Consider the following 16,455-nt stretch of genomic DNA (forward strand, 5'->3'; position numbering starts at 1 on the left):
TCATTCGTGCTGCCTCCTCCCTGCTTGCGGGGCAGTTTAAGGACCCTTTCGGCACTATGTGTCTGCAGGTCCCGGTCCCGCACATTTCCCTGCCGTCGTGCGGCACGACCCGTTACCAAGGTTGTCCCCCACGGGGCAAAGCCCCAATGCCCTCGGTGCCTACATGAGTGACACGTGGGTGCACGAGTGGCCTTGCGACCGGTAAGTCTCCTAAGGCATGTTGCTTAGGAGTCCCCCTTGACACTCAAACCGCTCTACATCGACATGTCCCAGTCCCGCACATTTCCCGACTGCCGTTAGGTTCGACACACTTCACGGGGCGGGGCCCCGCCGCTCCTGGCACCGTCCTGAGCCCCCAGGACGATACCAGGGGTGGCGATTGGCCTTATGACCGGTAAGACTCGTGAGGCTCGATGCTCAAGGGCCCGCTTTGACGCTCGAGTGATTCCCCTTTCTGCCCCTTTTTGCGGTTGCCTCGGGAGGCCCGGGGGTCCCCCAAGTTTCCCGCGAAACACCAGTCAAAGCAAAGGGAGAAAGAGAACTCGAGTTTGATAAAACGAGAGAACATAGAGAAGAAATTCCTGCCCTTCTTTTCTTTTCAAAACATCAAGCAAAGAAGCTTTTGAGCCTTCGATAGCTCAAGATACAAAAGGGGAGGCCCTGGTGGGCCGCAACTTGAAACACAAGGAAGGAACGAGAAAACGGCCGCGTCCGGCACCCTAGCTATTCACCGCCTCCGTCTCCCCCAGCGCTGAGCATAGGGCTTCGACTAGGCATGGGGTGGACCTCTTTCGCGTCCTCGGGGGGCCCTGGGCGTATACAGCCTCGGTTCGTTATTACGTGAGAGTGTCACGGTGGGGGTGTATCTGGGAGGTCGCGAGGACGCTTTGGCCTCGCGAGTGTCCCTACCCCCGAGGCATTAGGCGCCTGATTCCGGAAGTCATTGGTGGACTGTGTTGATTGCCTCTGCCTTCTCCCCAACACGGAGCATAGGGCTTCTACTAGGCATAGGATGGACCCCTTGTGCGTCTTCGGGGGCCTGTGGGCGTATACAGCCTTGGCTCGTTATTACGTGAGAGTGTCACGGGATGAAGTAGGTTCCGGAAGGATTGAAGGACGATGTAGGGTCGATGCGGAGGCGGCACTGAGGCGGCACAGGGGCGGTGCAGAGATGTTACGGGTTGACGCAGGTCCTGGGGGCGCTTCAGGAGCGCCATGCCTCATAGGCGCGTGCCCCGCTCGTAGTCCCCGAGCTCGTAGCTGCATGGCATGGCCCGTCTTGAGCGAGCCCTCGAGCGTGGGAGGGCCCCCCAGCGCTCGCTGGTCGGAGAGCTCGCCCAAACGGTAAGTCCTGAGTCCCTAGGGAGCTGCCCCAACGCGCCTCGCCTGGGCTCCCCAGGTCCTCTCGTTGGTACCCTGGGCCATGCCCCCAGGCCGGGTTAGGCCAACCTAAGGGCAACAACGGGTTCCCGAACACCTGCTGATGATCGAATGAATCCCGCGCTCGCGACATGGGTGTGTGTTCAACCCTCAGTCCCCAGGCAGGCATCGCGCTCCCTGGAAGCACGGGCGGATGTACCACCCCCGGCCTCTAGGCTGGGATCGTCTAGCCCGGGAACATGGGCATGTGTTCCACCCTCAGTCCCCAAGATGGGGCCTCTCGGCCTGGACACAAGGGTGCGTCCACCCTGTCCAAGACGAGAGGTCCCCGATCCCCAGACCCACGCGTCTGCCAGAAGCAGCTCCCAAGAAGCAGGTGTGCCCCGCGAGGACACCTGCGCTGGGCGTCCTCGCGAACCCACCCCCGTGGGCCACCCCCATGGTGCTGTTCATACCTTTTTGCACGGGGGCTGCCCGCAGGGTCGCATGCGCGCCTCCTGTGACAGTGATAGTCTGCGCTTCTTCCTCCATAGCCTGGACGTGTGCCGACATGCTCGTCGTCGAACTGCGTGCGACTCCACGGGTTGATGTAGTCGGGCCTCCGACGTCCCTCCTCGTTCCGTGAAGCACACCGATGGATGCTAGATGATGCCTTCCCAGCGCGGCCACATCTCGTGCTTCCTGTAGCTCCCTCCGAATCCCAGTAAGGGCAGGCCTGAGTGGGTGTCCGGGGCGCGTCCGCGTGGTTCCCCCGTTGTAGCCCGTGGCGATGCGGGCCGACGAGCGCGGCTCCCACGGAGGCGCGCTTGGGTCTCATCGGCAACGTCGCGCCCAAGAGCGCGCCTGCGCCTGCCAGCGCGACATCGGCGGGCGGCGTGTTGACGCCCGAACTCGTGCGCCACCAGGAGCGTGACAAGTCAGTGTGTATGGTGCTGACAGACTCGGTGGGGGGGAGAGCTTGGACGGGTGGAGGGTGCGGGGCGACGGGGGGATGCCATGTGGTTGGTGAAGGTGGCAACCCCCAGCACTCGTCGGAAGCCTGTCAGCGTGGACGCCTGCCGACAGGGTGGCAGAACGTCGCAGGGTGTCTCGACTCCCTGCATCGTCCGTGCCACGTGAGTGGCCTTCCTCTCCACGTGGATTCGCCGCCTTCCTAACATGAGTGTGATGAGCTTCAGCGGGCCGAGCCCTGGGAGAGACCTTAACACACACCCCCTACCTGGCGCGCCAAATGTCGGATTTTGGGCTCCGCAAAACCCAAAAGATTCGAACTCAGGGGTGTGTACAAAGATCTCTCACGGCTAACCTCACCTTGCTAGCTACTTGATGGACGGGGCAATGAACTCACTCGATGGTGAGGAAGACACAAAACATGACAGTTTACCCAGGTTTGGGCCGCTAGGAAGCGTAATACCCTACTCCTGCTTTGGTGGATTGCCTCTCTTGGAGGTGGTTGGATGAACTAGTACAGTGTTCTTGAGGGCCTCCGGAGGCTTGATGTTGTGCCCGTGGGAGAATGAATGAGTCGGATCCCCCTTTTATGGAGCAACCTATCCTCTATATATAGTGGCGGCCCTGATCCTCTTCCCTTATCGTTTCGGCGGGAAAGGATCCCACAACGACCAATTTTGAAGGGGAACAGGGGAACATGCTCCCCCGCCCAAAGGTGGTCTTCGCCTGCAAAGTGACTGTTAACGCTGCAGGACGGGCCCGGGGTTGATGTCTGCCCTACTGGTGGGCGGCGATGGCCTTGTTGGACCAGAATGGAAACCTTTGGAAGATGCCTGTGGAATCCCGGTACGTCCATGCCCCCTTTGCACTAAAGGGGAAACTGCGCTGCCGTGTTGTCCGTTGCTCACCTGTCCTTCCTCCACGTCATCCTTGACTCCTGAGGCCGTGCTCGCCTCAGAATATCCGCTGCTCCGGAGGGGTCCTGAGGAGGCCCCCTACGGATCGTGACGCCGTTCCTCCTCACGAGGCTTTGCCCCTCGCGAGGGATTCGTCTCGAGTGGTGCCGGGACCATCGGTTTGCTTGAAGAAGTGGGCCAACCCTGGGCCGCAGGCAGGCAGGTCTAGGTACCCCTCTGCCCAGAATGCCGATAGACGACATAACCCGCCTCTAAGCATAAGAACCTTGGATTTATATATAGACTAGGGTTCCTAGGGTTACATGTTACCGACCTTAGTCGTGGATAGATGGGCCGAACTGGTCCTCTTGTCTTGGAGTGCATGCCTAGTCTTTGGAGCTTTCTATCCTGATTATGAAGTCTTCAAACAATCCGGTCTTTAATGATGCAGTCCATAAGGTCGGCCCATAAGGGATAACCCGACCACTCGAAGACCCCTTGATCCACAACTCTCTCATTAGCCCCCGAACATGCCTTCAATGCCGATGTGTACGGTCTTCGATAGCCGGACACTTTGAATAATCAGCTTGCATAGTGAGTTCTTCTTATGTTCGGTTGGCATCGGTTTAGTCGCTCCGATAACATCGTGTTCCCAAAACAGGTGTCATTAAATCTCAAGGCTTAAAGGACCAAAGGTGAACAATTCCTCATCTGACAATTCTTATAACGAAAAGTCACGATAACAAATAATGAGAAAAATTTGAATCGCGGCTCGAGGCCACTTTCCCCGGGACACGTTCTATCAACAAAAAAGACCGTGTCCCACATTCAAGGGGATTCAAATTAATGACCCGGGCCAACCCACGCACGTTCAACAGCGTTGTCATTTCAGGAAGTGGCGGAGCTAGTGGCGGAGTAAGCAGAAACCCTTGGTTTTACGACCTCCCTTAAAAAGGGAAAAAGATCCAAAGCCCACCACAGGCATTCCAAACTCAACTCCCTCTCCTTCCAAGATCGAGCGCCCAGATCCATTCCATCTCCCACCCTTTCCATCCACCCTCCTTCCCAAGCTCAACAATGGCTGGCTTGGTCTCTCGGGGAAACTGGGAGATCTCCTGCATCTCCGACGGGGGCATCAAGGAGTTGAAGCGATGTGGCTATCTTGTAGCCGGTGTAGCCCACCGAGCACCGGAGAAGGGCCAGGTAGTACCTACTATTAGAAATATGCCCTAGAGGCAATAATAAAGTGGTTATTATTATATTTCCCAGTTCATGATAATTGTCTATTATTCATGCTATTGTTGTATTAACCGAAAACCGTAAGACATGTGGGAATATATAGATCACAATGTGTCCCTAGTGAGCCTCTAGTTGGCTAGCTCGTTGATCAATAGATAGTCATGGTTTCCTGATCATGGAGATAGGATGTCATCGATAACGGGATCACATCATTAGGAGAATGATGTCATGGACAAGACCCAATCCTAAGCATAGCACTAGATCGTGTTGTTCGTTTTCTAAAGCTTTTCTAATGTCAAGTACCATTTCCTTAGACCATGAGATTGTGCAACTCCCGGATACTGTAGGAGTGCTTTGGGTGTATCAAACGTCACAACATAATTGGGCAATTATAAAGGTGCACTACAGGTATCTCCGAAGGTGTCTGTTGGGTTGTACGAATCGATACTGGGATTTGTCACTCAGTGTGACGAAGAGGTATCTCTGGGTCCACTCGGTAACGCATCATAATACTAATCTCAATGTGACTAAGGGGTTATCCACATGATGATGTGTTACAGGACGAGTAAATAGACTTGCCGGTAACGAGATTGAACAAGGTATAGGGATACCGACGATCGAATCTCGGACAAGTATCATACCGGTAGACAAAGGGAATTGCATACGGGATTGATCGAATCCCCGACATCGTGGTTCATCCGATGAGATCATCGTGGAACATGTGAGAATCAACATGGATATCTAGACCCCGCTGTTAGTTATTGACCGAAGAGGTGTCTCGATCATGTCTTCATGCTTCCCGAACCCGTAGGGTCTACACACTTAAGGTTCGATGACTCTAGGGTTATATGAGAATAGTGTATGTGGTTACCGAAGGTTGTTCAGAGTCTCGGATGAGATCCCGGACGTCACGAGGAGTTCCAGAATGGTCCAAAGGTAAAGATATATATGTGGAAGTGAGGATTTGATCGCCAGAAGTGTTTCGGGAGTCACGGGTAATGTACCGGGACCACCGGAAGGGTTCCGGGGGTCCACCGGGAGGGGCCACCAGCACCAAGAGGCTTCATGGGCCAAGAGTGGATGGGGACCAGCCCCTAGATGGGCTGGTGCGCCACTACTAAGGGCCAAAGGCGCAGCAAGGGGTGGAGGGGGCCAAACCCTAGGCATGGAGGGGCTGCCTTGGGCTCCAAGGCGACCCTAGGGCGCGGCTCCTCCTCCCCATCTTGGCCGCCGCACCTCGTAGGGTTTCCCTAGGGGTGGCCGGCCCTCCTCCTTCTCCCCGTATATATATATATATGTGGCGTTTTACGGCTGAAAAGAACACAAGTTTTCCACCTCCATGGTGCAGCCCTACTCCTCCTCCTCGTCGTCCTCCGTAGAGCTTATCGAAGCCCAGCCGGAGTACCACGCAGCTCCACCGTCACCACGTTGTCGTACTGCCAAAGTTCTCCCTCAACCTCTCCTCCCTCCGGGCTGGATCAAGGCGTTGGAGAGGTCACCGGGCTGCACATGTGTTGAACGCGGAGGCGCCGTTGTTCGGTGCATAGATCGGAATCCATCATGATCTGAATCACTGCGAGTACGACTCCATCAAACGCGTTCTAGCAATGCTTCTGCTTAGCGATCTTCAAAGGTATGAAGATGCTCTACCCCTTTTCTCGTTGTTGGTTTCTACATAGATAGATCCTTGTGTGACGTAGGAATTTTTTTGAATTTACTACGTTCCCCAACAGTGGCACCCGAGCCATGTTCTATGCGTAGAGTCTATGCACGAGTAGAACACAAAAGTTGTGGGCAATGATTTGTCAATTGCTCGCCGTTACTAGTCTTATCTTGATTCGTCGGCATCATGGGATGAAGCGGCCTAGACCGACTTCACACGTGCTCTTACGTGTGACTGGTTCCACCGACCGACATGCACTTGTTGATAAGGTAGCTAGAGGGTGTCTGTCTCTCCTACTTTAGTCGGATCGGATTTGATGAAGAGGGTCCTTATGACGGGTAAATAGCATTGGCATATCAACGTTGTGGCTTTCACGTAGGTAAGAAGCATTCTTGCTAGAAACCCTAATTAGCCACGTAAAACTTGCAACAACAATTAAAGGACGACTAACTTGTTTTTGCAGGGTATGCTATGTGATGTGATATGGCCAAAAGGATGTGATGTTACATATGTGATGTATGAGATTGATCATGTTCTTGTAATAGGATTCACAACTTGCATGTCGACGAGTATGACAACCGGCAGGAGCCATAGGAGTTGTCTTAATTTATTGTATGAGATGCAACGCCATGTGATTACTTTACTTTATTGCTAAACGTTAGCTATAGTAGTATAAGTAATAGTTGGCATGACGACTTCATAGAGACACAATGATGGAGATCATGATGATGGAGATCATGGTGTCATGCCGGTGACAATGATGATCATGGTGCCCCGAAGATGGACATCAAAGGAGCAAGATGATATTGGCCATATCATGTGAGTATATGATTGCATGTGATGTTTATCATGTTTTTCATCTTATTGCTTAGAACGACGGTAGCAAAGATAAGATGACCCCTCATTAAAATTTCAAGATATGTATTCCCCTAACTGTGCACCATTGTGAAGGTTCATTGTCTTGAGGCACCACATGATGACCGGGTGTGATAGATTCTAACGTTCGCATACAACGGGTGTAAGCCAGTTTACGCACGCAAAACACTTAGGTTGACTCGACGAGCCTAACATGTACAGACATGGACTCGAATATGGGAGACCGAAAGGTCGAACATGAGTTGTAAGGATGATACGATCAGCATGGAGATGCTCACCATTGATGACTAGTCCGTCTCACGTGATGATCGGACACGGGCTAGTCGACGTGGATCATGTAACACTTGGATCAGTAGAGGGATGTCTATCTGAGTGGGAGTTCATTAGTAATTTGATTAGATGAAATTAATTATCATGAACTTAGTCTAAAATTGTCTTCACAAATATTGTAGATCCAATGGCCAACGCAAATGTCTCATTCAATTTCAATGCTTTCCTAGAGAAAACCAAGTTGAAAGATGATGGGAGCAACTATGCGGATTGGGCTCGTAACTTAAAGCCCATCCTCACTGCTTACAAGAAGGCATATGTCCTTAATGCACTGCTAGGTGATCCCCCGTTCCCGCGGCAACCCAGGACGTTAGGAACACCTGGGAATCGCGGAGTGATGACTACTCTCTGGTTCAGTGCGGCATGCTTTACAGTTTAGAACCGGGGCTCCAAAGGCGTTTTGAGCAACATGGAGCATATGAGATGTTCGAGGAGCTGAAACTTGTTTTTCAAGATCATGCCCGGGTCTATAGATATGAAGTCTCTAACAAGTTCTTTAGCTGTAAGATGGAGGAGAATAGTTCTATCAGTGAGCACATACTCAGAATGTCCGGGTTGCACAACTGCTAGACTCAGCTGGGTGTTGAACTTCCGGATGATGCGGTCATTGCCAGAATCCTCCAGTCGCTTCCACCTAGCTATAAAGGCTTTGTGATGAACTACAACATGAAAGGGATGGAAAAAACCATTCTGGAGTTGTATTCAATGTTGAAATCTACGGAGGTAGAAATCAAGAAAGAACATCAAGTGTTGATGGTCAATAAAACCACCAGTTTCAAGATGGGCAAGGGTAAGAACTTCAAGAAAGACGGCAAAGCAGTTGCCGCACCCGGTAAACCAGTTGTCAGGAAGATGCCAAAGAAAGGACCCAAGCCTGAGACTGAGTGTTATTACTGCAAGGGAACCCATCACTAGAAGCGGAATTGCCCTAATTGATTAGCGGACAAGAAGGCCGACAATGTCAAAGGTATATATGATATACATGTTATTGATGTATACCTTACCCGCGCTCGTAGTAGCTCCTGGGTATTTGATATCGTTGTTGTTCCTCACATTTGCAACTCAAAACAGGAACTGAGGAACAAGCGTAGGCTGGCAAAGGATGAGGTGACGATGCGCGTCGGGAATGGTTCCATGGTTGATGTGATCGCCGTCGGCACACTACCACTACATCTACCTTCGGGGTTAGTTTCAAACCTTAATAATTGTTATTTAGTACCAGCTTTGATCATGAACATGGTATCGGGATCTCGCTTGATGCAAGATGGCTACACATTTAAATCTGTGAATAATGGTTGTTCTATTTATATGAGTGGTATGTTTTATGGTCATGCCCTGCTCGTCAATGGTTTATTCTTGATGATTCTCGATCGTGATGTTACAAATATTCATCGCGTGAGTACCAAAAGATGTAAAGTTGATAATGATAGTCCCACATACTTATGGCACTGTCGCCTTGGTCATATCGGTGACAAGCGCATGAAGAAACTGCATACAGATGGACTTTTCAAGTCTCTTGATTTAGAAACATTTGACACATGCCAACCGTGCCTCATGGGCAAGATGACCAAGACTCTGTTCTCCAGAACAATGGAGCGAGCAACCAACTTATTGGAAATAATACATACCGATGTATGCGGTCCAATGAGCATTGAGGCTCGCGGTGGCTATCATTATGTTATCACCCTCACTAATGATTTAAGTAGATATGGGTATGTCTAATTAATGAAGCACAAGTCTGAAACCTTTGAAAGGTTCAAGGAATTTTAGACTGAGGTGGAGAATCAACATGACAAGAAAATAAAGTTCTTACGATCTGATCGTGGAGGAGAATATTTGAGTTACGAGTTTGGCATGCACCTAAGGAAATGTGGAATTGTTTCACAACTCACGCCGCCTGGCACACCGCAACGTAACGGTGTGCGTGAACATCGTAATCGCACTCTATTGGATATGGTACGATCTATGATGGCACTTACTGATTTACCGCTATCATTTTGGTGATATGCATTGGAAACTGACACATTCACTTTAAATAGGGCACCGTCTAAATCCGCGGAGACGACACCGTATGAATTATGGTTTGGCAAGAAACCTAAGGTGTCGTTTCTGAAAGTTTGGGGCTGCGATGCTTATGTGAAGAAACTTAAACCTGAGAAGCTCGAACCCAAAGCGGAAAAATGCGTCTTCATAGGATACCCTGAGGAAACTATTGGGTATACCATCTATCTTAGGTCCGAGGCAAAATCTTTGTTGACAAGAACAGATCCTTTCTAGAGAAAGAGTTTCTCTTGAAAAAGTAAGTGGGAGGAAAGTAGAACTTGATGAGGTAATTGTACCTCCTCTCGAACCAGAGAGTAGCGCATCACAAGAAAATGTTTTTGAGGTGCCTGCACCGGCTAGAGAAGAAGTTAATGAAGATGATCAAGAAACTCCAGATCAAGTTCCTACTGGACCTCGAAGGTCCATAAGGAGACGTTCCGCACCAGAGTGGTACGACAATCCTGTCATGGAAATCATGTTGTTGGACAACAGTGAACCTTTGAACTACGAAGAAGCAAAGGCGGGCCTGGATTCCAAGAAATAGCTTGGGGCCTTGAAATCCGAGATAGGATCCATGTATGAGAACAAAGTATGGACTTTGGTGGACTTGCCCGATGATCAGCGAGCCATAGAAAATAAATGGATCTTCAGGAAGAAGACTGACGCGGATGGTAATGTGACCATCTATAAGGCTCGACTTGTCTCTAAGGGTTACCGACAAGTTCAAGGGATTGACTATGATGAGACCTTCTCACCCGCAGCAATGCCGAAGTCGGTCCGAATCATGTTAGAAATTGCCACATTTTATGATTATGAAATCTGGCAAATGGACGTCAAAACAACTTTCCTGAACGGTTTTCTTAAGGAAGAATTGTATATGATACAGTCAGAAGGTTTTGTTGATCCTAGCAATGCTAACAAGGTATGCAAGCTCCAACACTCCATTTATGGGCTGGTGCAAGCATCTCAGAGTTGGAACATTTGCTTTGATGAGGTGATCAAAGCATTTGGGTTTTTTGCAGACTTATGGAGAAGCCTGTATTTACAAGAAAGTGAGTGGGAGCTCTATAGAATTTCTCATATTATATGTGGATGACATAGTGTTGATGGGTAATGATATAGAACTATTGGAAAGCATAAAGGCCTATTTGAATAAGAGTTTCTCAATGAAGGACCTTGGAGAAGCTGCTTACATATTAGGCATCAAGATCTATAGAGATAGACCGAGATGCCTCATAGGTCTTTCAGAAAGCACATACCTTGACAAGATATTGAAGAAGTTCCATATGGATAAGGCTAAGAAGGGGTTCTTTCCTCTATTACAAGGTTTGAGGTTGAGTGCGACTAAACGCCCGACAACAACACAAGATAGAGAAAAGACGAGTATGAACCATAGGCTCTATCATGTATGCCATGTTGTGTACCAGACCTGATGTGAACCTTGCCATAAGTTTGGTAGGGAGGTACTGTTGGAAATAGGCCCTAGAGGCAATGAATAATAGTTATGATTATATTTCATGTTTCAAGATAATCATTTATTATCCATGCTATAATTGTATTGAATGAAAGCATAGATACATGTGTGGATATATAGACAAAACAATGTCCCTAGCAAGCCTCTAGTTGGCTAGCCAGTTGATCAATGATGGTTAAGGTTTTCTGACCATATGCAAGTGTTGTCTCTTGATAACTGGATCACATCATTAGGAGAATCATGTGATGGACTAGACCCAAACTATGAACATAGCATGTGATCGTGTCATTTTGTTGGTACTGTATTCTGCGTGTCAAGTATTCATTCCTATGACCATGAGATCATGTAACTCACTGACACCGGAGGAATACCTTGTGTGTATCAAATGTCACAACGTTACTGGGTGACTATAAAGGTGCTCTAGAGGTATCTCCGAAGGTGACCGTTGAGTTATCATGGATCAAGACTGGGATTTGTCACTCCGTGTGGCAGAGAGGTATCTCGGGGCCCACTCGGTAATACAACATCACATACAAGCCTTGCAAGCAATTTGACTCAAGTGTAAGTCACGTAATCTTGTATTACAGAACGAGTAAAGAGACTTGCGTGTAACGAGATTGAAATAGGTATACGGATACCGACGATAAAATCTCGGGCAAGTAACATACCGAAGGACAAAGGGAATGTTATACGGGATTATATGAATTCTTGGCACAGAGGTTCAACCGATAACATCTTCATAGAATATGTAGGATCCAATATGGACATCCAGGTCCTGCTATTGGGTATTGACCAGGAAGTGCCTCGGGTCATGTCTACATAGTTCTTGAACCCGCAGGGTCTGCACACTTAAGGTTCGGTGACGTTTTAGTATAGTTGAGTTATATCTGTTGGTGACCGAAGGTTTTTCGGAGTCCCGGATGAGATCACGGACGTCATGAGGGTTTACGAATGGTCAGGAAACAAAGATTGATATATAGGATGGTTTCATTTGGTCACCGGAAAGATTTCGAGCATTACCGCCATTGTATCGGGATTGACGAATGGGTTCCGGGTATTCACCGGGAGTGAGCCCAATAACCCTAGGGTGGTGCACCATCCCTTAGTGGGCTGGTGAGGCCAGCCCAAGAGGGCTATGATTCCCCAAGGAGAAAATACCAAAGGAAAAGAAAAAACAAGGAAAGAGGGAGGTGGGAAGGAAGGAGTGGACTCCTTTCCCCAAACCGAATTAGGGTGGGAGTCCACCTCCTCCCAATCGCTCGGCGCCCTTGGGGCTCCCTTGAGCCCCAAGGCTAGCCACTCCCCTCCTCCTATATATATTGGTAGATTTAGGGCTTTTGAGACACAACTTTGCCATGTGAAACTCAAACCTATACCACGTAGTTCTTCCTCTAGATCGGATTTCTGCGGAGCTCGGGCGGAGCCCTGCAGGAGTAGATCATCACCACCAACGGCGCACCGTCACGCTGCCGGAGAACTCATCTAATTCTCCGTCTCTCTTACTGGATCAAGAAGGCCCAGATCGTCATCGAGCTGTACGTGTGCTGATCATGGAGGTGCCGTCCGTTCGGCGCTAGATCAGAACGGATCGTGGTACGGATCGTGGGACGACGGTGATTTGAATCACAAAGCTGTACCACTACATCAACCGCGTTTCTTAACGCTTCCCGCTCAGCGATCTACAAGGGTATGTGCATCCAATCTCCCTCTTGTAGATGGACATCACCATGATAGGTCTTCGTGTGCGTAGGAAAAGTTTTGTTTCCCATGCAACGTTCCTCAACAGTGGCATCATGAGCTAGGTTCATGCGTAGATGTAAGCTCGAGTAGAACACAAAAGTTTTTGTGGATGTTGATGTTCGATTTGCTTCCCTCCTTAGTCTTTTCTCGATTCGGCGGTATTGTTGGATTGAAGCGGCCTGGACCGACATTGGTCGTATGCTTACGAGAGACTGGTTTCATCGACCAACATGCAACTCGTTGCATAAAGATGACTGGCGGGTGTCGGTTTCTTAAACTTTAGTTGAATTGGATTTGAATGAGGCGGTCCTTGGAGAGAGGTTAAATAGCAATTTTCACATCTCCGTTGTGGTTTTTGCGTAAGTAAGATGCGATGATACTAGATACCCATAGCAGCCACGTAAAACATGCAACAACAAAATAGATGACGTCTAACTTGTTTTTGCAGGGTATGCTTCTGATGTGATATGACCAAAGACATGATGTGATATATTGGATGTATGAGATGACCATGTTGTAATAGTTAATATCGACTTGCACGCCGATGCTACGGTAACCGTCAGGAGCCATAGGGTTGTCTTTAAACTAACGTTTGTGTTTTCAGATGCGTTTACTATATTGCTAGGTTGTAGCTTTAGTAGTAATAGCATAGATAGCACGACAACCTCGATGGCGGCACGATGATGGAGATCATGATGATGGAGATCATGGTGTGGCGTCGGTGACAAGAAGATCATGTCGGTGCTTTGGTGATGGAGATCAAGAAGCACAAGATCATGGCCATATCATGTCACTTATTAATTGCATGTGATGTTAATCCTTTTATGCACCTTATCTTGCTTAGAACGACGGTAGCATTATAAGGTGATCCCTCACTAAAATTTCAAGATGAAATTGTGTTCTCCCCGACTATGCACCATTGCGACAGTTCGTCATTTCGAGACACCACGTGATGATCAGGTGTGATAGACTCAACGTTCACATACAACGGGTGCAAAACAGTTATTAAACTTGACGAGCCTAGCCTGTGCAGACATGGCCTCGGAACACAAGAGAACGAAAGGTTGAGCATGAATCGTATAGTTGATATGATTAGCATAGAGATGTTTACCACTAAAACTATACTCAACTCACGTGATAATCGGACTTGAGTTAGTGGATTTGGATCATGCACCACTCAAATGACTAGAGGGATGTATTTTTTGAGTGGGAGTTTATTAGTAATTTGATTAGTTAAACTCTAATTGTCTTGAATATTGTCGAAGTCCACTTTGCAATATTTTATGTTGTAGATCAATGGCTCACGCAGTAGCAACCCTGAATTTCAATACGTTCATAGAGAAAGCTAAGTTGAAAGATGATGGAGGCAACTTTGTAGACTGGGCACGTAATCTTAGGCTCATCCTACAAGCTTGGAAAAAGAATTATGTCCTTGATGCTGCGCTAGGAGATGAACCACCTGCTACGTCTGACCAAGATGTTTTGAACGCTTGGCAATCCCGTAAGGAGGACTACTCAGTAGTTCAATGTGCAGTCTTGTATGGCTTAGAACCGGGACTTCAACGATGTTTTGAGCGTCATGGAGCATATGAGATGTTCCAGGAGTTGAAGTTTATCTTTCAGAAGAACGCTCGGATCAAGAGGTATGAGACCTCCGATAAATTCTACGCTTCCAAGATGGAGGAGAATTCGTCTATCAGTGAACATGTGCTCAAAATGTCTGGGTACTCAAACCGTCTAGCTGAGCTGGGGATTGAACTCCCGCAAGAGGCTATCACTGACAGAATTCTTCAATCACTGCCACCTAGCTCTAAGATCTTTGTGTTGAACTATAACATGCAAGGGATGAACAAGTCACCCGTCAAGTTATTCACGATGCTGAAAGTCGCAGAGTCAGAACTCTGGAAAGGGAATCAAGTGTTGATGATCAATAAGACCACTGGTTTCAAGAGAAACGACAAAGGCAAGAAGGGTAAATCCAAGAAGAGCGGCAAAGCTGTTATCAATCCGACGAAAAAACCCAAGGCTGGACCTAAGCCGGAAATAGAGTGTTATTATTGCAAGGGGATGGGTCACTGGAAGCGCAACTTCCCCAAGTATTTGGCCGATAAGAAGGCGGCCAAAGAAAAATAAGTTAGATGTGATATACATGTTATTGATGTGTACTTAACCAACTCTCGTAGTAGTGCCTGGGTATTTGATACCGGTTCTGTTGCTCATATTTGCAACTTGAAGCAGGAACTGCGGAATAAACGAAGGCCGGCGAAGAATGAAGTGACGATGCGCAAGGGAAATGGTTCCAAGGTTGACGCAACCACAGTCAGCACAGTCTCACTTCAGTTACCATCAGGATTAGTTATGAACTTAAATAATTGTTATTTAGTGCCTTTGTTAAGCATGAACATTATATCTGGATCTTGTTTATTGCGAGACGATTACTCTTTTAAGTCAGAGAATAATGGTTGTTCTATTTCTATGAGTAATATCTTTTATGGTCATGCACCCAATGTGAGAGGATTGTTCATATTAAATCTTGATTGTGATGATACACATATACATAACATTGAGACCAAAAGATGTAGAGTTACCAATGATAGCGCCATGTTTTTGTGGCACTGTCGCTTAGGTCATATTGGAGTAAAGCGCATGAAGAAACTCCATTCCGATGGACTTTTGGAGTCACTTGATTTTGAATCACTTGACACGTGCGAACCATGCCTCATGGGCAAGATGACTAAGACTCCGTTCTCCGGAACAATGGAGCATGCAAGTGAATTGTTGGAGATCATACATACCGATGTGTGCGGTCCAATGAGTGTGGAGGCGTGTGGCGGATATCGTTATTTTCTCACCTTCACTGACGATTTGAGTAGGTATGGATATATCTCCTTGATGAAACACAAGTCTGAAACATTTGAGAAGTTCAAGCATTTTTAGAGTGAAGTTGAAAATCATCGTAACAAGAAGATTAAGTTGATGTGTTCTGATCGAGGGGTGAGTATCTGAGTTTCGAGTTTGGTGCTCACTTAAGACAATGTGGAATAGTTTCACAGTTGACACCGCCTGGAACACCACTGCGTAATGGTGTGTCCGAACACCGTAATCGTACTTTGTAAGATATGGTGCGATCTATGATGTCTCTTACTGATTTTTCGTTATCGTTTTGGGGTTATGCATTAGAGACAGCTGCATTCACATTAAATAGGGCATCGTCAAAATCTGTTGAGATGACACCATATGAGCTATGGTATGGCAAGAGGCCAAAGTTTTTGTTTCTTAAAGTTTGGGGATGTGATGTTTATGTCAAAAAGCTTCAGCCTGAAAAGCTGGAACCCAAAGCGGAAAAGTGCGTCTTCATAGGTTACCCAAAGGAGACACTTGGGTACACCTTCTATCTCAGATCTGAGAGCAAAGTGTTTGTTGCTAAGAACGAAGCTTTTTTGAGAAGGAGTTTCTCTCGAAAGAGGTGAGTGGGAGGAAGATAGAACTTGATGAGGTTGTAGAACCTCTACTCCCTCTAGATGGTGGCGCAGGGCAAGGGTAAACCTCTGTCGAAGCGACACCGGTTGAGGAGGAAGCTAATGATGATGATCATGAAGCTTCGGATCAAGTTGCTATCGGATCTCGCAGGTCGACAAGATCACATACTGCTCCTGAGTGGTACGGTAATCCTGTCTTATCAATCATGTTGTTAGACAACAATGAACTTGCGAATTATGAAGAAGCAATGGTGGGCCCGGATTCCAACAAATGGATGGAGGCCATGAAGTCCGAGATAGGATCTATGTACAAAAACAAAGTGTGGACTTTGGAAGTATTACCTGAAGGTCGCAAGGCTATTCAAAACAAATGGATCTTTAAGA

At 47.9% G+C, this 16,455-nt stretch overlaps 1 pseudogene; it reads right to left on the minus strand.

Moving 5' to 3' along the window:
* Nucleotides 1-1,606: 1,606 nt before the first annotated feature.
* Nucleotides 1,607-2,483, minus strand: LOC123397770 (annotated as a pseudogene).
* Nucleotides 2,484-16,455: the final 13,972 nt, after the last annotated feature.

Source organism: Hordeum vulgare, chromosome 1H (genome assembly GCF_904849725.1).
Source record: "Hordeum vulgare subsp. vulgare chromosome 1H, MorexV3_pseudomolecules_assembly, whole genome shotgun sequence".
Lineage (NCBI taxonomy): Eukaryota > Viridiplantae > Streptophyta > Magnoliopsida > Poales > Poaceae > Hordeum > Hordeum vulgare.